This window comes from Pseudopipra pipra, chromosome 3, assembly GCF_036250125.1.
Source record: "Pseudopipra pipra isolate bDixPip1 chromosome 3, bDixPip1.hap1, whole genome shotgun sequence".
Lineage (NCBI taxonomy): Eukaryota > Metazoa > Chordata > Aves > Passeriformes > Pipridae > Pseudopipra > Pseudopipra pipra.
This window is the reverse complement of record NC_087551.1, coordinates 112847371-112873749: the sequence shown is the minus strand read 5'-3', so window position 1 is coordinate 112873749 and position 26379 is coordinate 112847371. Positions and strand designations below refer to the sequence as shown.

Here is a 26379-nt window from a genome sequence, read left to right as displayed (position 1 = left end):
ATTCCTGAGACACAGATTTAGACTACGTGCCACCGAGGTCTTCTGTGTCTCTTCGATGTCAACCCCGGAGATCAATATTAGAAAATACTGGTTTTTGCTTTTTGGTTTTGCATTTTTTTTCCCTATATTCTGTTTTATTACTTGAAAATAATAAACCTTTGGTTTCACAGTCACTTCTGGTCTCATAATTGCAGTTCTAATATGAATGCACACAGCACTGGGTTTTTATGTCTTTACAGAAGATGACAATAAGATTAAGAACATGGGTTTGATTATAAAGGCACCGTTAAACTTTGGCATCATCCCCTCAGTGCTCTCCGCTCCTTCCCTTCAGAAACGAATGGTGTTGCTGTTTGTTTTCAGCTGCAGAAATCTTCATTAAAGTTGAGGAATTAAATATAGCACTTTAGCTAATTAATTATGGTTTGATCATTTTGACACCTCCAAATGACTCAGCCACATACCTGGAAGCTTTGTCAACTCAATTGCATCTTTATTTTTGTTGCCTTTAACCAACAATGAAGACTAATGCCACTCTTTCCAGTTTTCAATCACCTCTACAGAAGTGCTCCCCTGGCAATGTGCAGGGACAGACCTAATTAATCCCTCATCTGCCCTGCACCGTGTCTATACATCACAGTGGCAGTTGGAACTGCTGCTTGTTTTAAGGCTATTGCTGGAATGAAATGCTCATCTGTTTTTCAATAATTTTACCACAGGTGGTGATTTGTAATTAGAAAGGGCAGAATCTGAATTTTGATTTTTTTTATCATTATTATTGTTGTTATTATTATTCATTAGGAGAAGTGAGGGTACAGTGGGAAAAGATGTGAGTAATAATAATAATAACAACAATAATAATAATAGCTGCTGCACTGTAGGGAGGGAGCATTACCTTCTGGCACCATGAACAATAGTAGATTTTTAGCTCATTGGGAGAAAAGAACAAAGATTTGCACTGATGTGGCTTCATACAGGTTAAAGTGCAAAGATTTGAAGGAGATAACAGATTTTTGCTGAACACAGAGAATCTTTGGCAGCTCAGAATCTCCTCAGAGCACTAAGAAGATCCTACTGCCAATAGTCATAGAATCACAGAATGGTTTGAGTTGGAAGGTTAAGGTCATCTAGTTCTGACCCACTGCCATGGACCATGCAAGACTGAGACTTTTGGAGGTCTTGGTCAGTTTTATATCCAGTAGCATTTTCAAGAGAATATAGGTTCTAATGCTGTTTGATTTCAGCTCACAGGAGCCTAAAATCTTAGCAAATATTTCTGTCTTTAGTACTCCCCTGAGCTCAAACACTACCTCATGTTCCTCTAACTTTTTTGTTGGCTCCTTGTTTCCTTTGAAAACCACACGGTGATATAGGGAAAGGTTTAGATCCCAGCACTTTCTGAATTGGCCCATGGTGCCTTGTAATGAAGACTTCCCTCACATTTCGGGGTAAAGCTGAAATATTCAGCTTTTCATAAGGCAATGAAAAATGAATTAACTTCAGGGACATAAAGCCATAACTCTTACGTTAGCACAGTCCCGTGAGAGAGCTGCTTGCGGGCCTTTCTTTAGCTGCTTTCTATGAGCTGGAACAGCTTCAAAAGCAGAGGCCTGTCCCACATCATCCCATTGTTCCAGCAACAGCAAAGTCTTCAAGGAAGTAGAAAATCTGAGTGTGTTTCCAAGCTCCAAAACAGGCAGAGTGAGACCTCTCTCTGCTGAGTATGAGGGATGTACCACCCCATTGAGAGACTTTACTTCATTGAGGGGATAAAGGGCTGACTAAACCTGAGTTGAAAGTCTTCTATTTGTGCTGTTCAAGGTCTTTTCCAACCTCAAACATTCTATGATTCTATGTGTTGCTGGTAAGAAAAGGAGAGGAGAAGGCTCCTTTGCTGCTTCTCTGCCAGCAAGGATGGGATGTGCAAGAGAAGTTCATGATATTCCACCTAAGTAGACCCTTCCTCCATCTCAGCAGCAACCAAACTGGCTTTCAAGGCTTATACCTTAAGCAAAGTGTTCCTCTGGTTATTTTCCATGCCAGTAGGCTCAGCACCCTTGTGGTTTTCTCATGCCTAGACCTGGCTTTTGCTGGCCTATTTTGCCTACTTGGTGCTAGGAAGAGCTTCCCAGCAGGTCTTCCAGGTGAGATGTGTTCCTCACCTTCATTCACAATCCCTCTTAATGTCCTTAGTTCAATCCCATATATTCTCCTTGATCTTCTGACTTGTGACCTCACAGTTCTCTGCCCCAAATCCACCAGGACTCATGTCTCCAGGACCTGAAGGACTCAACTCCTTGAGTCCTAAATGTTAAATCAGCCTAAAATTCTTGGGTTGGAGTGTTTTGTTTGTTTCCTTGTTTAAATTTTTTTTCTTACTAAAGGAGAAATAGCTTGAATGGGAAAAAATAAAGCCCAAGAGACAGAGCATTGTACCTACCCCTCTTCCCAACCCCCAAACCAAAAGCATGAACTGAGCACCCAGACAGGTCACAGGCTCTGGGAATTACCAGACAGACCCCATACGTTTTTCTGGCTCAGCCTATTCCTGAATATTAGTTTGCTCTTTCCTTTTTCCTCTCTCTCAGGGCACCTTGCCCATTTCCTGATGCTCTGAAATCCCTTTCTGCGTGGCCAGGCATTTTGTTTTAATTTTTTTTAATGAATTCAGCTCAGCGCCCACACATCTCCTCAGCCATGGATTTGTACGCTCAAGAGAAGACACGGAGAGATGTTGATGTTTTTGGCTGGTATTCATGCCCTCAGTACCCAATTTTTTTAGGGTGGGTTTTTTTTTGATTTTTTTTTTTTATGAATATACATGTTTCCTTGGCTGTTTGCACTGGAGCCCATCTGTTAGAATGGCACAGTTCCTGCTCACAAGTGGAATCAGACCCTTGCTGGAGGGGGCAGGTTTCAGACGACGACGGGTTTTTAAGTGGAGCAGCAGGAACCCTACAGGAAGGTGCTCCCCTGTGTCAGCCCTGGCACCACCTGCCTCCCTCCACATCCACACACCAGTTGACACCACTGCACCAAAGGCCAGAGGGGCCATACAGGTTAGGGAAGGAAGCCACAGTGTTTGGGAGCCGCCAGGAAAACTGCTGGTGTCCAACAGTGTCCTCGAAAGCACATGGCGTGCTTTAAATAAACACATGTGTCTAATAACTGAAAAGGAAAATAACACTAGTGTGAGGCAGAGCAACAGACACCAATTCCTAGACAGTTTAAGGAGCCAGCTTAGATATGAAGAAGTGATTTTTCTGCCTTTGAAAAGACATCTGAGGAAAAATTGCTTGGGGTTGGTTTGGAGGAAGGGCCGCTTCCAGGTGACATGAGTCATCCTTAGTCACTGTAGGCCTCAAAAATCAGCAGCTCTGCTAAGCCAGGTGATGCAGGAGGAGCCTGAAGTGGAGTGGTGACTCTGGAGTATTTGGTTTTCATTAAAAAAAAACAAACCTTTTATCTTTTTTCCCCCGTTTCTTTGCAAACCCCTTTCCTCTCCAAAGCGAGCTTCAGCAGAAACAATGCTGGCCAGGGAAGTGGTAGAGTCACCATCCCTGGAAGTGCTCAGAAAACATGTGCATGTGGCACTTGGTAACATGATGAAAACAGTGTGCTGAGATGATGATTAGGCTTGGTGCTCTCATAGGTCTTTTCCAACCTTAATGATTCTGTGATTCTACAATTAAAACATTTCTCCATTTGCTGCTTCGCACCTCAACGACTGGAATTTTAGATGAACTTCATAAAAGATGTGTGGTCTGAAAACCTCACTAAACAGAGACTTAAAATTTAGTCCATCTGCTGAAACTGTTTCGTGGGGACAGAGCACAGAACTGGCTCCTGGTGGAAATTCTTAACATTGATTCTAAATGACCTTTAGGTTTTCTTAGAGAAGTTCAGTTTAGCCTGTCTGTATCTGTTAGCTCAAAAACTTTATTTCTTACCTGATTTTTCACTTTTTTTTGCCCATACTTCTCTTTCAGTTAGGACTCAAACTGAAAACATGGAAAACATAGAATACGATAAGTAAAGAAAACAGACAAATCAGAACTATCCACAGTGTGACCCTTTCTTCATAATCCTGGAAGAGATGTATACAGTCAGAAGAAAAAAAAAAAAAATAAAAAAGATGGAAACCCCCTGAGACAAAATAATCCTAATTGATCAAAACAACAGAAAAAACTTAAAGATGAAAGAGAAGGAAGTTCTATTTTTTTTAAAAAAAGATAAATGGACAAAAGTGCCTTTGGTAACTTGTACCTGATTTTTCCAGCAGGATAGCAGGTAAACCTTGTGCTCTCTGTGCAGGTAGGATTTCCTTTGACACCTACATGGACCTTTGCCAGGGAAAAGTGCAGAACAGAGCCACAGTCAACTCTCAAATGGAGATTATTTCCCATGAGACAGCACAGCTCATCTCTTGTCTGGGGCAACAGCACAAATACTTCCCCCCTGACATTAAAGATATTTCTTTGCTTTCTGTCCCAAATATTTATCAGTTTGAATTTTTAGACTATTCAGTCATAAATAAAAAACTTCACATAGTGGAGAAGCAACATGTAGCTACTTACAGACCCATAGGCTTCCTTTTTGGGGAATATGATTAAAAGTGTTTCAGGAGACCAGTTAATGAGGTGGTGGCTGGAGTGTTAAGTTGGTGGCAAGTGTCTTCTGAGCAGTAGGAAGGAGATTATAAATCCCAGGAAAATTCCACAGAAGAACAAAAAACTTAAACCCAATTCAAGGTTTTGGCTTTTTTGGGTTTTGTATGTTTGTTTGGGGTTTTGGTTGGGTTTTTTTTCAGGCTTTTAGAGTAATTTCTGGCTGTACTAATGAGAGAAGGAAGACCTCAAAATGTGGTGAGTAGGGAGCAATAATTCTGCTGTTACACTGAAGGTGTATCTGTGGTCTCTGAAGGTGTATCTGTGGTCTTTATTCAGTTAACTCATGGCTTTCTCCTTATTTTTCATTTTACTTAAATTTAAGTAGAAAAATTAAAACAAAAATGACCAGTAACCTTGTAAAGGTGGTGACCATGTTAAAAATAAAACCTATTAATCGTCTGGATTAATCAGCTAATGGGTAGCAGATCTGGAGATCAAATAACTCCTTGGTCTCCAGGCAATGGATGATAGGGACCAACTCCAATGGTGTCTCCAGGAAGCTCGTTTTTCAGCTGCTCAAGCTGCATTTATTTAATAACTATTAGTAAACTTAATATCTATTGTTCTGACTCCTTTTGCTCATGAACCATTAATGTGAAAGGGAAAAGAATAAGAAATCCGAAATTTCGTGGTGGTTCTTCTGCTCTGTCCCAATATCACCCTTATTAGAAAACAGGATCCTGATTTGTCTTTTGACTTGAAGTTCGGTAGCTTCTCAGATGGTTAAGAAGCAACTTTCTTACCAAGGAATAACTTAAAAAAAAATACCAAAACCTCTTCTTACTGTAGCTTTTTGCTTCTCTAATATTAAGATGGATAAATATTAATCAAATATTTTGAGTTCAATATATGTTTAATTGTTCTCATCCTAAATTGTGTCTTTGGGAAGCAGAGAAGCCTGTATTCCTCCCTCAGTGGAGTGAGAGCGTGGTTCCTCCATTAATTCAGGACATCAGTGGGACAATGAAGGAATTGCATGTTGGCAACCCACATTTCCTCTAGCCTCTGGATAAGGGATTTGAGTTTTTGTGCTTGCTGCCAATCCTTTAACGATCTTACACACCCTATAATCACCCTAAAAATTTGGAATAAAAGGGGGGAAAAAAAGGACTGAAAGGGAAAAGAAAAATCCTGAGGGCTGCCTTAGCCAAACATCTTGGACTTGAGAGCTATTTGATCATTAGTCTAAGTATGGATAATCGGTGTAATGGTAAATAAAGAAATTATACACTGAAATGGAAAAATCACTTGGTAAAAGCCCAAAGAATTATTTCTTTTCTGGAAGCTAACGTTCCCAGTGAAAGGCAAATGCTATTTCCCCCTCATTGTGTGTCACTTCCTGAGGTGTTTCGCTGCTATGTGTGTCTGTATTTTTATAGTACTCCAGTGCTGGGATTCCCCTGTGAAGTTTGTGAAGTTTGACTTCAAAGTCTGCCAAAAATGTTGAGATGTACAGAAAAACTACATCTTCATCGTGCAGAGCTAACAGAGGTTAAACTCAGCTCAGGCTTTTAGTATTACCTTATCTCCCACATGTCATTGATTTCCCCTGATTAGTTTTTTTGATCTGTTTTGTCTTTTAAATTGTAGAATAAAATTTAAGATATGTTTTCATGAAGGTTTGTATTGCTAATCTTTTCACTGAGGATGCTGTGGCTGACTGAAGCCTGTTCACAAGAGACCTATTCGATAGAAGCCACTGGAAGAAGAGATGTTAACTGCCAAATTACAAACATATGCATGTATAGAAAACAGGGATTTGATCCAGCAGTCTTTGCAGTTGCATTGGGGGATGCAATGACAAGTTTTGGCTATTTATAGGCAGTCAGGCACAGGAGTGTTCATGCCACCTCTCTCAGTTATCTCTGCGTTGAAGTTGCAAGGAAAGGAAAAATCTTTGCCCCAAATAATTCACAGTCCAGATGTGTACAGAAAGAAGGGACAAAATTAATACACATAATCATATAGTCATAGAATCATAGAATGATTTGGGTTGGAAGGGACCATTAAAGGTCATCTAGTCCAACGCCCTGCAAAAAGCAAGGACGTCTTCAACTAGATCTGGTTGCTCAGAGTCTCAAAGGAGGTGTGGAGGAGATGGGTGGAGATAATGAGGAAATGTGTTTAGAGAAATATGGGGAGAAATGGATGAGACGTGGAAGAAGAGACTGGGAACACAATTGGAGAGGTGCTCTTGGAGGTGCTCTTGGAGGAAGGTGCTCTATGAAAGGAGGTGCAACTCTGCAGGGACTGTGACCCATGGATGACCCATGCCAGGAAAGGAACAGACATGTGCCCATGAAAGATAAAAACAATTAAATAATTCCAATGCATCCAATGTTTAGATCCTTTTATTTTTTAAGTATGCTTGACTGGATCAAGGTAGGTATGGAATGAGGGCAGATTCACATTGCTTTAAATAAAAACACTGTGATGGTCATGCAGAATTGTTAACCTTGACTCTAGAAATACAAGTCAGCCACCAATGTGCATTCCCCATATACAATAGTTCTGGGTGCAGCTCTATGATGCCAAGACCATACAGTTACTGATTCTAGAATCAGCCTACTCTGGTCTCTTCTCAATATTTCTCTGAATGTTCTACCTCATGTGATGTGACTATATTTCTAGTGATTTGCTCAACCTCAATGAAAGACCTTATTACAGCACTAGGAGTAAAAGTTAACCTCAAATTATCTGACAAGTATCCTCAGCACAAAACTAGTTTTCTCTACCTCATATAGGCTATTGGGCTTGGATAGTCCCTTTTTTATCTGGCCATCAAGTACACTGAGCACAAAGGGGCAGGGACTCTTCTACCCCATAAACCAAGATTATAACCTGTACAAGCAATGTCCAACAACCAAGGTTTATTGAGTCCTCTATGACCCCACTGAGTCTTCCATGGCCACAGTGAAAAGCTGAAATGTATATTTGTGGTAAAATAAGCAAATATTTTATATATAAGCAAATATATAACTCCATAAAGGGGCAGTAATTAATAATTACTTAACAGTAACAGTGTGTGATATACCAAGAGATAAATTCTTTGTTTTAATAAAATTACACTGTATAAACAAAGTTGAAAAGTCGTGCATCTCATATCTTTTCCATCCCCTCTAATTTGTGCAGCTTCCGCTTGTTCAAGAATGACCAAGACCTGTTGCAGGATAAAATAGAAAATGGGGATTGAATAATGACATAGGTTTCCAAGGGTGAGATCTGTGGGTGTAATTAAAAATCCACTGGCATCCTACATACAGTTAAACCTGAGTGGACAGAGGACTGGAGGACATTCCTATTTTTGCATAGAGAGAGCAATCCTGAGTTGTCAGGAGTGGATGGAGCAGATGATCTCAGGGGCTTTTGCCATCTCTAATTTTAATGATTTCTAGAGCTGCTACAGAGACACATATTTAAAAGGCTCATGAGTTTTGCACACCCAAGGAATGCTTTAGCTGTCGTGACATCCTGTAATAGTCTTGGCGCAGAGCAAGGCAGGAAAAGCAAACCATCCTCTTGGCCTGAATTTGCCAGAAAAATCTCTGCTTTCTCCCCATTGATGAAAGTTGTCATTTTTCCTGTAGTTCCCAGTGTGTGTCGCTGGCAGAGAGGAGGGAGAAGGAAAGGGGGGGGAAAAAAAGAATTAAAAAAAAAAGAAAGAAAAGCTCAAATCCTAAAAGTCATCATAACAAACTTGCCGCTGAGCGAAGTTGCTGTTTGGCTGAGCGTGGTGACTGCTGTGCTGTGACAGATCCTGTCAGGGAGGCACTGCCCCAGCTTGCAGGTGTAAGCATGACCTATCAAACTGAATGGGAGCTGACAGAAGGGATTTCTGCAACGTGAAACGGAGAGCTGACATGAAAACAGTGACGTGTGAGGGACCGAATCACCGCGAGCACAACTGTCACAGATGATGTCCAGAGAAATGACAGGAGAATACTAACTTTACTTGATGTCAGTTTAGTTGTCCTTTGTGTTTGGAAGAGTAACTGCTAGGAAGGGAAAAAATTTTAAAGCGCACAAGGGGGGAAAAATCCAGCAAAAAATCCACGTGCACATCCATTTCAGCTCAACAGCCAAAGCAGTTTTTATGTCTTCTTGCAATATTATCAGCATAGACAATTTCATTTGTTGGATTTTGTTGTCATGCCTTCTTCTGAATAGAATGGTAGGCTTGTATAAACTATTTTAAGACTGAGATTTTATTTAGCCTACTGACAACACCAAGGAAGACCTCCTATGACTGCTGCTTTGGTTAATTACTCTTACAAGGATGAAGTCAGTTACCTTATCAAAGCAAGGAGCAAATATTTTTAATATTTTCTGAGTATAAAAGTTAAAATTGTGCCCCAAGATATCTAAAGTTTGTGTCACATTGTGTTACAAACTGTTTGCAGTGGAAAACATATCTGTTACTCCTCCTGACATGCTTTTGTCAACTCTCTGGGTCAGGAGCAATCTCTTCCCTGCACTTTTACAAGTGCAGTAAAGTCTCTAAAACAGGCATCTCCAGGATGTGTTTCATGGAAATAATTTCACTGTAGAGTAGGAATGGCTTTACCATGTTGAGATTACAATAAAGGCGTGGAACCCTTGATGTTATCATGGATTATTCAGCAGTGATACACCGCAAGGAGTGGTGGTGCTGGACAGATGCTAAAGGCACCATAGTTCAAGAGAGAAGAGACTAATCATGACTTTACCACTGCCTCTGCCTGTGCCAGGTGGGATGACAGGATTGACAGGATTGGCAGGAAGGCAGCGAGGTGTGAGGGTAGCCCTTGAGACAGGAAACAGGGTTCCCACTTCTCTCATACTTCTGGTTTTTACCAGAACACCAAACATGTTTCTCCAACCTCTAAAGCAAAGTGGATTCTGAAACCTTTCCTTTCTCTGTGACCAGAGTGAAGTAGATCCAATCCCATATTCTTCTTTCCTTCTGAGCAAGCAGACATCCCCTAGGACAAATTACAGATGACACGTGAAAATATAGACTGGAGAGAGCCTTAAATGGTAAATTGTCTATTCTGCTGACTTAGTGATTTGATGTGGTTTAAAAAAGAAACAAAAGAAGGGACAAAAATCCCCCAAAATTCAAACAACTTGAATTAGGTCTGGTTCACATAAGAAAAGAGCAGAGGCTGTTAGAATGAATATTTTCAAATGAGGACAGAATTGGAATTTCAAGGCCAGGATGGATTCTGGGTTTCTGAGCAGCCTGGTCTAGTTGAAAATGTCCCTACCCATGGCAGGGGGTTTGGAATGAGATGACCTTTAAGGTCTCTTCCAACCAAAACCTTTCTGTAATTCTGTGATTCTATGGGTGGGGAATAGTAACCATAAGTTGTTTTCTCTGGCCTTGGGTAAGTCCCTTTTTCTTTCTCCACCTGCTCTCCACTGGATGTAAGTTGCTGGAGGCAGAGATTCGTTATCCATGTGAGTCAGATTCCAAGTCTGGAGAAGTCTGTAGGAGTATTTCCATCGACATCTCGGGGCTCTGGACCAGCCCATCAGAAATTGTGCCATGGCTCGTTCAGCTGGGGTACAATTGCATTTGAAGCCTTCAAATGCTCCCACGTTGTAAATAATAGTCAACATCTCATCAGATTAATTCAGCTGGTTATCAAATCAGATCTGATCAAAGCCTGGAATATTTGTTTATAAACATTGTCTCCTTATTTTCATTTGTTTTAATTGAGTGGGGAAAAAAGCCAAAATTTCAGAAATGTCTCAGAAGGTGGAATTATGGAAGCATTTCTTTTCAGAAAAATTAAAACAACTTTATTACAACTCCATTTATATATAGCTTGAAAAGCCTTTCTTTCAGATGAACAACATATTGAAGTAAAACAGACAAAATTATTACATTTGAAACTATTGAAACAGTGTCAAATTATTCTTGATATGCTGGATTTTGTTGAGTTAATGTGCATAGACAGCATATTAGAATTTATTGAAACCTCCATTTTCTGACAGAAAATTATTTTATCCAAAACCAATTGAGTCTTTTCTAACACAAATGAATTCTGATCATGGAACAATTCACATGAAATGGTACATGTGATCGAAGGTCTAATAAATTGCTGAGAAATGTTGAGATTATATGACAGATTTTCCTTCTTTGGGAATCACATGCAGATATGGCACCAGCCACAATATGATAAAAGACTTGGAAGAAATGAGCTACCTGTAAACATTACTCATTCATTATCTTGAGTTTCTGCTAGTGTGTGACAAATCATTAGTCCTAGTGTAAGGCAAGCTTTAAAAATGTAATTACTTAATCATGCAGTTAGTTCCCCATCAATCCTACCAGCACTTGTTCTTAACTAGCTTTAAAGAACAGAATTAGGAGTAATTTGTAAGCAAAAGTAATTGAGGAAAGGCTGATATTGCCAAGGTGTTGACAGCACTGCACATGGTGTTGTTTCTTTTAATTCTCCAGCAAAGCAGTGGTCTGCAAACTTTGCTGAACAGCACTAGTGGCTGGTGGAGCCTTAAAACATGTCCCAGTGTCCAAAACTGAGGTCAAGAATGGGGATTTTCCTCATTTTGTTTCACCACCTTCATGGGTGGCGGAAAGGAGGCATGGGATGAAGAGAGGACGGGTCCATGAGACCTGGATATTAGGCTTGTAATTAATCCTGTTTGGTTTTCAGAGATCTTAACATCAGGAACAGCACTGACCCAGAAAAGGGAAAGCATATGTTGAGAGCAAGAAGAATCAGAGCCTGTAGTCAGGCAATGTTATATTTCATAAAACTCCAGGGGATCTAAAGTAGGGTAAACTAGAAATGGGTGGTGAATGGGAACTTTTTGATGTGATCTGTTTCACTGGAGAATGTAGATTCATCAAAGCTTGAACTGTCAGAAGGGAAAAAAACTTTTTAACTCTTTTTTCATCTGTGAAAATTCTGAAAAACTATTTGAAATTATTCAAGGGTCCTGTTTTGTCATGTCCAAGGATGAAAAAATCTACTGTCCTGATTTTAATCAACTTGTGAACCACAGTGTCTGCATGTATCAAAAGTAGGGTGGCCAGAAGGACCAAGGAAGTAATTGACCCTCTGTGCTGGGCACTGTTGAGAACACACGTTGAGTTCTGTGTCCAGTTCTGGGCCCCTCACTGCAAGAAAGATATTGAGATGCTGGAGCAAGTCCAGAGAAAGGTAGCAGAGCTGGGCAAGAGGCTGAAGAGTCAGTCATATAAGGAACTGCTGAGCGAGCTGGGGGGGCTCAGCCTGGAGACAAGGAGGCTCAGGGGGGACCTTCTCACTCTCTGCAGCTCCCTGACAGGAGGGAGGAGCCAAGGGGGGTTGGACTCTGCTCCCAGGGAACAAGGGACAGGACAAGATGACATATCCTCAAGCTGTGCCAGGCGAGGTTCAGCTTGGACATCAGGAGGAATTTCTTCATGGACAAGGTGGTCAGTCTTTGAAAGGGGTTGCCCAGGGAGGTGGTGGAGTCCCCATCCCTGGAGGTGTCCAAGAAAGGACTGGACATGGCACTCAGTGCTCTGGGCTGAGTCACAGGTTGCACTTGATTACCTTGGAGGTCTTCTCCAACCTAAATGATTCTGTGATGTTCATTCTATCTTTCTATCTATCTAGCTACCTACCTTTCCAGCACAATCCTGAAATACCCAAAATGAAAATCAATACCTTAAAAACTATAAATTCAATTAATTTTGGCATTCTTGTTCTTGACATAAAAGTGGAGCTGGCTGTTCTGAAAGCAAGTAAATTAAAAAAAATATTTATGAAATCAGATGGGAAAATTAAAAATGAGATCTACTGCTGGAGAAAAAAACCCTACAGATAGCTTTGTTACCAGGATTTTTTCTTCTTGGAATGATTAAGCTTCCATGCAGGATGCTGCATATGGAGGTAGACTATTCAAGGAGATTTCTCTACACCTGCTGTATATGGTGCTATGTATGGAGAGAAAGACTGAGGATACTCAAGTCAAATGGCAAGAAACCAAGGAATTTTCCAGAGGAACCTTACCTGCTTTTTATCAAGCGGTTCATGAAAACTAATATCAGGATGTGTATCTTTTCAAAATTGGCTATTTCTTTCAGGGAAATTTGGTCCTAATTTGGGAGGAGGAGGTGTTGGATCAGTTTTCACTGTTTTGCAACAGCCAGAAAGACACGATGAAATCAGGAAAGAAAGAAATTAAGAGTTGTCTGATACTGTGATCTCTGCCCTTGCAAGTGATGCAATGGAAGAAAGTGTTTTTTTCAGAAAAGAGAAACCTTCTGGTCAGGGGTGAGGGGTGGAGAAGGGTATTCAAAGGGAATGTGATCTGAGGAAGAAAGTGGAAATGGCTTGTGAAGGTTAAAGTTCAGTGCAGAAGGTGTGTCTACCCCAGCTTAACTGAAACTAATTAAGTGTGATTGCAACACATTTCTTTTCAATAATTGTGCCTGTGGGTTTATTTAGGACATAGTATTGAAGGATGTCTGAAGGCACAGTCCTCGTGACATCTGATCCAACCACAGTGTGTTTGTGTTTAGCCCTCTCTTGTCTTCACCAAGAGATGAGAAATTTAATAAGAACCATGTGCTCAGCTCATCTTAATTACTTCTAAATCACTCCAAACTCCTGCTATTGCAAATCCTGCCTTTATACCATACGCTTGTCTTGGCTGGGAGTTGCAAACAGGGAGGGAACAGAAGGAAAGTTACTTGATAGGACGAGGGGGAATGGCTTCAAACTGTCAGAGAGTAGATTTGGATGAGATATTAGGAAGAAATTCTTCCCTGTGAGGGTGGTGAGGCCCTGGCACAGGTTGTCCAAAAAAGCTGTGGCTGCCTCATCCCTGGAAGTGTTCAAGGCCAGGTTGGACAGGGTTTGAAGCAACCTGGGATAGTGGAAGTTGCCCTTGCCCATGGGATTGGAACTGGTTGGTCTATGAGGTCATTTCCAACCCAAACCATCCCGTGATTCTATGAAGCACTGCACACTCACAGCTGCAATGTGATATTTTGCATAATGGCAGTTCAAAGTGATGGAGGAAATCATGCCAAGCAGTGTACTCAGGTAATTGAACTTCTCCTTTTCCTTAGATATTGTGTGGGTGGACCATGACTTTCTTTTGTTATTTTAGCCAGCAGGTATTTCAGCAACAGAAACAACAATATTTGCCTGTAGGGTTTTTGCACAGAAGATCAGGGTGTGAATAGTTTTTTTCTTATGATTAACTGAATGAGGACAAGCTTATATTGTTTTTTTTTAAGACAAAAGCAAAATCTCTCAGTTCAGTCCTTGAGTTGGTGCCATGATACTCAGCAATGATCTGGGAGCTGTATAATCCTGTTACTGAAGCCCTGGATGAAAAGTGAAAAAATGTCACCAACTTGTTAAATGTGTATTAAGTGATGCTCCAAATGCTGCTACAAAAACCATTGCTGGTGCCCTTTAGCCTCTTCAGCTTCTTCAGGAACAACTTGAGAAGAAGTTGAATATTGGGATGTTTCCCAATCTATTTAAAAGACCTCTTTGAGGGAAATAGAAGTGTGACAGATGAGAACTGCTGTAATACAACTGTTGCAGAATTTCAGAACAGTTTGGATTGGAAGGGGCCTCTGGAGATCATTCAGTCCAACCTCCCTGCTAAAACAGGTTTGCCTGGAGCAGGTTTCCCAGGACAATGTCCAGGTGGGAATCTCCAGAGAAGGACACTCCACAACCTCTCTGGGCAGCCTGTTCTAGTGCGTTGTCACTCTCCCAGTAAAGAATTTTTTCCTCATATTCAGATGGAACTTCCTGTGTTTTGGTTTGTGTCCATTGCCCCTTGTCCTTTCGCCTTGCATCACTGAAAGGAGCCTGGCTTTTAATGCATGTTCCATCTGACTCGGATTAGGATTAAAAATGGTGGAATTAATCTCCTTTTCATGTTAGACAGCTAAATACTGGATATGTAGACCTAGTGTTTTCAGGTTTACATTTTTCGTGCCTGTAGATAAAAACTAGGACCTTCTAAGAGCTCTTTGCCTGTCTCAGAGATGGATGTTAGGAAGGGACAAGTCCCTATATCCAAGGTTCTCTTTTCTCTGACTGAAAGCACCCTTAAGTGCCTAGCCGAGACTCAGCACATCTAGACACCTAAATAGGATGAGAAGAAAGAGATCTGAGTGCTTTAATCCATCTCTTACTCAAAAGTAAGACCTTAGCCTCCAGTGGAACAAGTATCTCCCAATTTTGCAGTGACACGTGTTTGTAAAACCAAACCAATTTTGCAAATATTCTTTATAGCGGTTCATTGTGCAGCATTAACATTTTGCATTCAGCAACATGCAAGGCATCTGAGGAAAGATGAGCCAACTTCACACATCTAAAACCTTGGAAAAAAGCAAAGTGAACTAGCCCCACAGAAACCACTTGCTCCTCATGAGCTCTCACCTCAGAATCTACAGTTTCTAACCTCTGGATATCTGTAGGGATAGGTCTTGTTTAACAACTGCATAATGTGATGGTACTGTGTGTTTAATAAAAGTACTGAAACTGCTTCATGGTGCCACAGATTCACTTGCTGAACATGTCATGAGGCAAAATTTTATAGGCATTGTAAAATCTTTTTACCACACACAGCTGCATTACCCAAAATTACTCAAATCTGCAGGGCATCTGAAACACACACTACAGCAATAATAGGCTTTGCTGCTTAAAAAGTGATTATGACTAATGCACAAAAACAATTATCACCAAGCTTAATTGCAAAGAATTAAGCACAGAATATATATATATATAAGTATGCACACACACACATATATATGTGCATATATATCACATTCCATATCTAGTTTCTTACTAGAAAAGAGGATCTAACAAAAGTAAAGATGAGGAGAATATGGGTAATTCTGGAGGGGGAAAAAAAATCAAAAATATAAAATAAAAAAATACTCCACAAAAAAAAAGCAGAAAGAGCTTATTCAACAGAAGGTATGGAAGTCAGTCAGAAAGCACAGACAGTGATCTTAGTGTTAAGGGTGAAGAGGGCTTTACTGAGAATGATTAGAATTGAGTTGGGTTAGAGCAAAATGTCCATTGACAGTACACTCATTTTGGGAGTGACCTGCAATGGATCCTCAGGTGAAGACTGCAAAACAGGAAAAAGCTTAAATTCTCTTTATTTCTTACAGATATATTGCCACTTTCCAGCAAAATAAGTCTTAAAAGGCTTTAAAAGCCAGAGGTACAATCTGTGTCTTTATTTATTCCCATCCTTGGAAGTGCTCAAGTCCAGGTTAGCAGGATCTTGGAACAACCTGGTCTGGTGGAAGGTGTCCCTGCTCATGGCAGAGGGATCAGAACTAGATGATCTTTAAGGTCCTTTCCAACCCAAACAATTCTATGATTCATAAAATCTGAATTAATTTGTCCTTCATCAGCTTTTTAACTGCTTTTTGAAAGCATTTATATTTTTGGCCTCTGTGGCCATATTTTCATGAATTTCCATACAGAATTATCTGCCTTATATGCTGATACTTTTCCACGCTATCAAGATTGTCTGGTTGTATGGTCTGGAGAAAGCCAGTATTCCTACTATGCTGCCTAAATCCAGGACACCATGTGACATTCCACACCTGCCTCTTACCCACCCCCACCAGGTCAAGTCAGTGCAGTGTCTGTATGAAGTCTTCTTATAAACCAGCAGAACAGGTACCAACTATTTCATTATAATCACTGTATTGATATTTATTCTTCAGCTTCCAGCTGTGGTGGTCCTTAAAGGAGGAGAGAATTGTGATTAAAGCAGAAATAATTAGGAAAAGTGAGCTAAACCCTCAACTGTTGCCGGCTTCATTGACTTCAAGAAAATTAGGTCAACTGATGTCAACTGGGGTCCCCACCAGTTGAGTTTGCTCTTCCTTCTGCTTCAGGCTTTTGCTGTGACCTTCAGTAATTACACCATACAGCAGGCACACGAGTGGAGTGACTAAGTTGTTTAAAAGGAGGTGGATAAAAACACCAGAAAAAATGCAATTATTATTAGCAGTATGAACTGCAGTAAGGCCCATAGCCTGGAAAAGGCAATATTTGCAGTGTGCAATCAAACATGGATAGGATGGTGCTTGGGAACACTCTGCTCTGCTGGCAGGGCTCTGTCAAGCAGTCCTCTCACCCCTGGCTGTGGATCATTGTGTTAACAACTGTGTCAAGGCTTCCTTGATTGTGCTGCTACAGATGAGTGGTTTGATGCAGCTTTGGACTCTCAGGCTGTCTTTGAATTAGCAAACCTGCAAAAGCAGGTCACTGGCACAATGTGTCTCCTCCCATTAAATTGTTAGAATAGCCACTGGATTGTGTTTGTACAAAACAACTCACAGGAATGATTTGGGTAACAGCACTGGAGCGCTCCCCAACAGCAGTTTGGCTCTGAGGGTGATACAGACCTGCTGTATGGATAAAAACACTGCTGTGCCAGGTTCTCTGACTCCCAGAATTTTCTCTGGCTCTGTTTAAATATGCAGCCTGTGAGGTTGAAGAAAGTCCAATGTACCTCTGTTGTACCTATCTACCTTCTACTCAGAAATGTCTTGTTGAAAATTGAGTTTCTCAAATTTATGATGGACACAAAAAGCACATGTTGACATGAAGATCAGCAAAGCACAGGCTTTCTGCTTGGATGCTCTACCGGCATGTATTTTTTTGGATGGATTTATTATTTTCTAAATAATTTGAATGTCCAAAATCTGGGGCCCATAATGATGCTGCAATATTTATATTTTATTAAAGATTAATTTAATTTAGTCTAAAATTAAAGCATGTGGCAATAACTCAACAGCTGCCAGAGGGAAAGGCAGACTCCTTCAGAGTCTCTTAGATGTTTCTCTCCAGATGGGACAAATTTCCTTCTGGATGTGCACATCCTCCTCTATCAACTATTAAGGGAGCCCAGATGACTTGCTTGGAGTGTATGCCTGGTGTTTTAATGATAAAATTAAAGAATGACTCACACTCACAGACTTTGAGTTTGCTAAAGGAGGTTCGAATCTCCGAAGCCCAACAAAAATTAAAGGGAATTAGGTGTTTAAAGCCAAACTTTGGGTAGATCAGGGCTGGTTCTCCTAGAAAAATAATAAAGTCATGTGGTTTTGTGGGGGGTTTTTTCCATCAGAAGTGCAAAACACAGCAGCCTTTGAGTAAAATAGCAGATTTTTTGGCTGACATTTTCTCAAATTTTGAATTTCTAGAAGACACCATGTTTGTAACAAGAAAGTCCCAATTTATCACCAGTAAAAATCACAGAATTAATTTATAAACCATGAACCATGGAAATCAATTGGAATTAGGTGTCTAAAGCCAATTTTGGATAGATCTGGGCTGGTACCAAATAGTTCAGGTGCAATAAGCTCTGCATTACAGGGGAATTCACAGTCTTGCTTTTCCTGCCTGGCTCTGGGAAATAGTTAAGGAGTAAACTTTGATGCACTGCAGGCAGCACCCCACATGAAAAACTACCTAAATTTACCAGTACAGCAGAAAAAGAACTATTTGCCTTGTTTTATAGTCAGTGTCCCAGTTTTTGGAAGCATCAGGGGACAGCACTGTTTGAACAGGAATCACCCTTAAAAATAACCACAGTGGAAAGAATTAACCAGATAGACAAATTATTTTTATTCCTTATTTTCTGCCATAACACTTCTATAATAACTTGCCTGGATTACAATGTTATTTCTGTGAAGTCCATCACTGTATTTACAGTAGGAGAGCTTAAAGATTTCAGATATAAACCAGGACTCCACAAAACTAAATGCTGAACAGGCATTGAAGAGAGAAACAGGCCCTACTCTTACATGTTAGCTAGAACTACATCTCGAACTTTTGAAGGATATTTTAAATACTGACATTCAGGTGTCTGAAAACTAGATAAAAATTTATTTAAAACTTTTGAAATTTAAAGTGATGCCTTTATTATTTTCACAAAATTCGAAACATATTTGTACGAGCTTTTTCAACTTCATGTTCATGTTATATTTGAAAAATTAATTCTATGGATTTTACTGGTGACAAACTGGTGCTTTCTTGTTGCAAATCTGGTGTATTTCAAAGATTCAAAATTTGAGAAAATGTCAACAGAAAAATCAGATATTTTACTCAAGGGCTGCTGTGTTTTGCATTTTTGATGGGAAAAAAAATCAAGAAAAAAAATTATGAGCTCTCTAGGAGAACATCTGTTTGTGATTGACTTAAATCATTAGTCTGGTGTTTTGTTTTGGTGGGTTCTTTTCTCTTGAGAAGCAATCTTCAAGCTTGTTTCTATCCTTCCTAATAAAAATCTCCAATTTTCCTCTATCAGTTCCGAAGAGACCAAAGTGCTCCATTTTCACAAGGGGCAGAAAATAGCAGTGATTAAGTTGAGCTCCACACCTCTGAATAGAAAACAGAGATTTTTTATGGAAAGCAGCCACAGCTGCACATAACAACATGCATTAGTGCATCTTGCAGGGAAATGAAATCGAACAGCAAGACACGATCATAAGCCTATCTTGGAGTGTAGTCAATTTGTCCAGTAAATATTGTGGCATTAACAGTTTTATTTGTTGATCATTTCTGATGTTAATGGTAATGGGCCCCTTCGGTATTGGGATATTTATGTCTGACAGCGTGGCGCAATTTACATTAATAAGACTCATTAATTTCAGATGGTTTCTACTATGGAGGAAGGAAATATTAGGGGTGTTTTGTGGGTTTTTTTCCGACATTAGTCTCTCTCTCTCCACACAGCACAGAGCCACTAAGCTACATGGTTGTACAAAAATGAATCAATGAATGCTCCCTTGTTGTTGCTGTTAATGATTTCCTTGCCTGCCAAAGATGAGGGTGGATAGCTGCCTCTTGGAGGAACTATCTTCCTTCCACATTTTGCTTAGACTTTTCATTTTTTCCTTTTTATTTCCTTTTTGTTGTTTGTTTGGTTTTGTTTTCTTTTTTTGTTTGTTTGTTTCTTTTTATGTTGGTTTGTTTTTGTTTTTTTTTTTGGTCTCTGTTAAACTCAATCTCAAACAAAACAAGAAACATTTCTATTTCCTTCTCCCATTTCCTACATCCTCTTCGCTTCCATGATGATGACAATCCTGACCATCAGTTAAAATCTGGTTGCTAAAATTAATTACAAGTTTGTGAGAGGATTTATACAAGAAATGACAATTCCTTCCTTGAAAATGGTACGAATGACTCATTTCTTTCCTGTGTTCAATTTTTATAACAGGAAATAGAAAGCTAATTACTGGTTATTAAGGGCTTTCTAAATCTCCCTCTCTTTTATTAGTTGGACAATGAACAGTTACTTCATATGAGATGGGAAAAGTCAAAGCAAATAATTTATTGGGACTGATTTCCATAATGGGTTTTCAGGCACAGACTCACAGCACTGGCAGCTGACACAACTGCCACTGTCCTGCCTTAGCTTCAAAACCTGTTCCATTCTTCTTGAAAATGGAAAATTCAGTATTTCAGCTCTTTAAAACTGAGAAAAAAGTGCTCTGACTTGCAATATCTATTTCCACAATGTAAACTTTCTGGTTTCATTTGGGTTTTTTTCACAATATCTTCTCTTATTTTATTTTGCAGTCTGGAAAAAATAAATTTGAAAATGTGCTTTTTCAAGAAACCCAGAAAACATGAGACTTTCTTAAGAAAATTAATCTAAGAAATTAATCGTACAGGTAAAGCTGAGGAGTAGGGTTTTGGAATTAAAATGTGAGGTTTTAGTATTAGAAAGAAAAGGAAACACTTAGGGTTTAATTCAGATCCCACTGAAGAAAGAGAGTTGGGGTTGTTCAGCCTGGAGAAGTGAAGGCTTTAGGAAGACCTTAGAACTCCTTCCAGTGCCTAAAGGGGCTCCAAGAGAGCTGGAGAGGAATTTTGGACAAGGGTCTGGAGGGACAGGAAAAGGGAGAATGGCTTCAAACTGACAGAGGGCATGGTTAGATTAGAGATTAGGAATAAATTCTTGACTGTGAGGGTGGTGAGACTCTGGTACAGGTTACCCAGGGTTACAGGTTTGTGGATGTCCATCCCTGGAAGTGTTCAAGGCCAGGATCATACAATGGTTTGGGTTGGAAGGGACCTTAAAGATCACCTTGTTCTGTCCCCCCACCATGGGCAGGGACACCTTCCACTATCCCGGGTTGCTCCAAGCCCTGTCCAACCTGACCTTGGACATTTCCAGGGATGGGGCAGCCACAGCTTCTCTGGGCAACCTGTGCCAGGGCCTCACCATCCTCATATACTTCATCTACCTTCATATACCCTCCAAGTGTTTTTAACCATCTTTTTCTTTAAGCCCTTCCTTTACCAATTGAATAAAGAGATGAGGTTTGATGAGCACAAATAGCCCTGCTCAGAATTCCCCCTCTTTCATTACTTGTTGACAGTTTCATTATTACTGTTAAAACAACCCGGAAGCATAAATTCACCCTCTTCCCTTTTTCCTGACCATGGGCAGATGCTCAACAGCAGTGGGAAAAATAACTATCTCCCCATTTCCCTTCAGCAAACCAAAATTGCTACCCCTGGAGCTGAGTGAGATTTCAGGGGCAAGCTGAGAAATGTACATTTCTTATGATGATCATGATTAAAACTTCCTCTGTGTGTGTTCACGTCCTTTATTTCCATCATAGACCAGAGTGACTCTGTCTGTAAGGCAAACTCCCCCTTGGAGGGTGTTTTCTAAAGCTGCCAACAAAAATTGCAATAAAACAATGAAGGGAGATGTAAAATAGAAATAACAATGCAATGGAACAAGTTTACTATGCTGAATTAATGTCCTTATGGCACTTTCATATTAACTCTCCAATTCATATTTACATGGTGACTGCAGAGAAATCCAGATAAGGTTTATTTTCACCCGGTGTCCCACCTGCTTCACAGCCATACAGTTGTCTCACATATGAGCAGCTTGTGGGTGTCACCTACTAGTTCCCCAAGACACAACTTTACTAATTCACTCAGCAATATCAGCTTAGTCCTATGCAGGCTGGGAGATGAACAGATCAAGAGCTGCCCTGCCAAGGAGGACTTGGGGGTGCTGGGGGGTGAGAGGCTGGAAATGCCCTGGCCAGGTGCTCTGGGAGCCCAGAAATCTCCTGTGTCCTGAGCTCATCCCACAGCGTGGGCAGCCCCTCTGCCCCTTCAGGTGAGACTCCACCTGCAGAGCTGCCTCCAGCCCTGGGGAACAACAGCACAGGAAGGACATGGACCTGTTGGAGTGAGTCCAGAGGAGGCCACCAAGATGATTAGAGGGATGGAGAACCTCTGCTATAACAAAAGGTTGAGAGAGTTGGGAGTGTTCAGCCTGGAAAAGAGAAGGCTTCAGGGTAACCTAATTGTAGCCTTCCAGTAGCTGAAAGGAGCCTACAGGAGAGATGGAAAGGGTCTGGAGTGGTAAGACAAGGGGGAATGGCTTTAAAATGACAGAGAGTAGGGTTAGATTAGATATTGGAAGAAATTCTTCCTATGAGGGTGGTGAGGTGCAGAAACAGGTTACCCAGCGAAGTTGTGGATGTCCCATCCCTGGTAGAGTTCAAGGCCAGGTTAGAAGGGACTTTGAGAAACCTTGTCTAGTGGAAGGTGTCCCTGCCCACAGCAGGGGTGTTGGAATGAGATGATCTTTAGCGTCCCTTCCAACCCAGGTCTTTCTGTGATTCCATGGAATTAAATTGTCTACAGGTCTGAGCCATGTCTGCTTTGGGTCTGTCATGGATCACAGAATCTTTCCTAAAACACCTTCAGGGACTGTGACTTTGCCACCTCCCTGGGCAGCCCATTCTAATGTCTAATCACTCCTTCTGTGAAGAAATTCTCCCTGACATCCAAACTAAACCTCCCCTGGCTCAGCTTAAGTCACGTTGCTGGCTGCCAGGAAGAAGAGGCTGACTCTCACCTGGCTACAACCTCCTTTCAGGGAGTTGTAAAGAGCAATGAGATCCCCCTGAGCCTTCTCTACTCCAGGCTAAACACCCCTAGCTCCCTCAGCTGCTCCTCATCACATTTGTGTTCCAGCCTCCAGGTGCTGATGTTCACCCAGCCCTCTTCCCAAGACTTCCATGTGCATTTTGGCCCAACAAGGGCCAAGAACCATTTCCAATAGAAAATTTGGATTCATCATCTCTGCTTTAGTGAATAACAACGATAAAGACTGCTCATTTATGTACACCAGCCAAGCTGCACTCAGAGCCATCTTAACTGTTGATGCCACTGCTACTGGTATGTCATGTAAAAGTCAAGGGAGCCTGATCCTAAACGTCATTTGAATAAAGGAGCTTTGAGATTTTTGGTTCTAGAAAATTTTATCCAAATCTGCAAAAACACATTATTGCATTTCACACACAACACAAGTGAAATATTTGTCCTATTTGGTCCTGAGTTTAATACACTTCACAGCCAACTCTGGTGAATTGTGCCTTCTTTGAAGTTCCCTTGATCATTTCTTCAAGTCATTTTAACCCTTTACACAAGTCTTAAACAATGTTGGTTTTGTCTCCTTGACCTAAGTCGTGATTCCTCCTTTAACATGTAGATCCTACTCATCCTCCCTTTTCCCCTCATTCACTATCCACCATCAGACCATATACAGTTCAGGTGACAGGATCTTTTACCCATTGCAGTACATTTCAACCTATAGTTTGTGGTGTGCAAATGTGGCTTACTATGATTGAAGTTCAATCCACAAATTTTCTGCCCTCCCAGGCTTCTGGATAATTTTTATGTCTACTTTATAGATTTCAGTAGTATAAAAATCTGCTATTATGTTTTTCATAATTTTGTCAAAGCTGAGCCAAAAAAACCTAGAAAAACTTTTGGTCCACAGTTTATATCCAGCCATTTGGTTTGTTTTTGAGGGGTGGTGAGTTTTAAATTCTTTTCTCCTTTTTTTTTTTTTTTTATCTTTTGAAATGTTTCTAATAAAAGATCTTATTATTTCAAAGAGCAAACTAAAAGAATCGTCAAGACATACTTAGTCCTGCTTGAGGAATCACTTAAAACAAGATCAGGGACGTTGTTCATGTGAAACCCTCCCGGATCTGGCCAAACTAGGAGTTTTTGGGAACTGCTCAGTAATAAGACGGTGCAATTATCCAGTGGTTTAGTCTGAGCTCAGCATGACTCAGCCCCTCACGTCTCCTAGAACACTGTAGATCATTGTCTACTTTTCCAAGCTCCTTGGTCTCAGAGATGAACAGCTTGAGCCTGGAAGTCTGTAAAGTCCATGGAGACAAGGGAAAACCTTATGAGCAGCTTAGCAGGGGGCTTTTGATGTGGTAGTAGAGAGAAACAGCCAACTCTTGCTGTTAACTGCCTCTGTCAGTGGGAGCTGGGGTTTGAATCCTGTAGATAGATTTGTGCTGGCAGAGTACAGATCAGAGGAAGGAAAAGGAAACTGCAAAATCCATTAAAAAATTATATGGTGGAGAAATATGAGTCCAATTGTGTTTCTGTCCAGGTGATTACCTGGCCTGAGAAACAACTCATGTTATTTCTTGTGGAAACCAACCTGCAACGTGCTGTTGGGGCGAGAACAGAGGCCACAAAGATGATCTAAGGGCTGGAGCACTGCTGCTATGGAGTCAAGGATGGGAGGGCTGAGGGTGTTCAGCCTGGAGAAGTGAAGAGTCTAGGGAGACCTTAGAGTCCCTTCCAGTGCCTAAAGGGGCTCCAAGAGACCCAGAGATGGTCTTTGGACAAGAGTATGTACTGACAGGTCAAGGGGGAAAGGTTTTAAACTGAAAGAGGAGAGATTTCCATTAAATGTTAGAGAGAAATGTTTCTCTGTGACGGTGGTGAGGTGCAGAAACAGGTTGCCCAGAGAAGCTGTGGCTGCCTTATCCCTGGAATTGTTCAAATCCAGGTTGGACGAGGCAATCTGGGATAGTGGAAGGTGTCCCTGCCCATGGCAGGGTACTGGAACAGGATGGTCTTTAAGGTCCTTTCCAAGCCAAAGCTAAACATTCTGGAATTCTATGATTCTATGCTATCAGATGATTAACAACTCTATCTGAAGGAGTAGCCATATGTTAATAACCTTCATCCTGAAACTATTAAAATTAAGGATATTCATATTTAGTATTTTTTTAAAGATCCTTTCTCTGGTTTATTTTTTTATCTGAATTTAGTATCTGCTTCCCTCAGACACCAAATGAACCCAGCTACTATTGCTCATGGTTCTGAGTCTGTCCATGTCCAATTTCAAAGAGTCGTCACTTGACTGCTGGGCTTCTCATAGTGCTCTAAAAGCTGTAGCCTGTGAAAACAGAAGAAAAGGAAAGAAATTAGTTGTAACCACTTCCAATGCCAATTATCCAGACCGTGTTATGTGTAAATATTTCTTTATCCATCCAAGCAGTAACACAGACAGCTGCTTGCAGAAGTCACCTTCTGAAAGGTGCTTGTGTCCTTGAAGAGAGCACCAGGATATTTTTGTGATGTGCGACAGCTGCATTTGCAGTTGTTCCTCCGTATCTGAACATACGCCCTAAGTGGATTTGCTGTTGGTTCTCTGCTGAAAACAAGGTTCCCATTCTCAACGGTGACACAACTCGAAATAAAACTACATCACTACAAAAAAAAAAAAAAAAAAAAAAAAGAGAAAAGCCACAGTTAAGAGTAAATTAAAGCAGATATGTGGGCTTTGATCAAGTTACGAGCAGGCAGAAGTGTTAATATACTGGAGCTTTTTCACAGCGGAAATGAATTACACCATCGACCCTGCAACTGTAAAGTCGAGCGGAAATTGTAACAAAAAAAAAAGCAATGACTGGGTCTAAACTGTGAAGGATGTTGGCAAACGTCCAGGAAAAGGTATGGCTGGTGCCAAGCTTGCATAAAAGAATGGTTTAACAGCCACTCCAATTGCTATAACTGCCTCTTTTTTTTTTTCTTTTTTTCTTCTTTCCCCCCCTCCTTTTTTTTTTCTTTTAGCTGTTTTTCCTATTGTAACTAATCTCATTAAATAAGGGCCATTGTCTCTCCCTTCAGACAACAGGCTCATTCACAGGAGCTCTGCCAGACATTGAGATCCTTCAGCGGGGTTTGAAAGGGACAACAGCACATCATAAAAAAATAGAACGGATTGAGAGTGTTCCACCCTGAAAGGCAGGAAAAAGCCTTCACAGCATGTCTGAAATTCAGCACCATTTGAAGACATCTATTGGAAAAGCTTGTGTGAAATCCTATCAATGTCTAAGATTATTGGAAGGTGGGAGAGGGAAGTACTTTGTGCATATCTGATGATTCCATAAACCTATGGCAGTGTGACAAAAGAGAGGATCAGCCACCAGGATTAGTGTGTGGGTGATGGAAGGAAGGCAAAATTTAATGCAGAGAAAGGTCAAGTTTAAGGATCTGATACAATTCCCTTAATGGAATTGGGAAGTTTTGCACTGAATTATTAAAGAATTATAGCAACTCTAGTTATAAAATACTTCATCACTTTTCCACTCCTTCCCTTTTTTAGGAAGAACACTTGGTTAAATTAAGGGTGGTCATCGAAAAGCTTCTCGGGAAATAAAGAAGTCACCCTAACCTTAGTGATAACAATAACACAGAGATAGGTAAAAGAACATCTTAATAATTATTACTATGAGTAACCAGTATTTGCAACTAAAATTCTAAGACAAATCTAAGTATTTGGAATCGATAATCTTAAGTGTCTTTTCCAGTTTAAATGATTCTATGATTTCACCAGCTCAAGTGAG

The 26379-nt window shown here is 40.6% G+C and overlaps 1 long non-coding RNA gene across 2 annotated transcripts; it reads left to right on the top strand.

The window, feature by feature from the left end:
- The first annotated feature begins 13618 nt into the window (after positions 1-13618).
- Positions 13619-25857, top strand: LOC135410658 (uncharacterized). 2 transcript variants are annotated; one of them, XR_010428822.1, is made up of 4 exons: positions 13619-13717; positions 16141-16339; positions 20255-20349; positions 25661-25857. It is a non-coding gene; the product is annotated as an uncharacterized LOC135410658 (long non-coding RNA). The 2 variants fall into 2 exon arrangements; XR_010428821.1 differs by lacking the exon at positions 25661-25857 and adding an exon at positions 22688-23393.
- Positions 25858-26379: the final 522 nt, after the last annotated feature.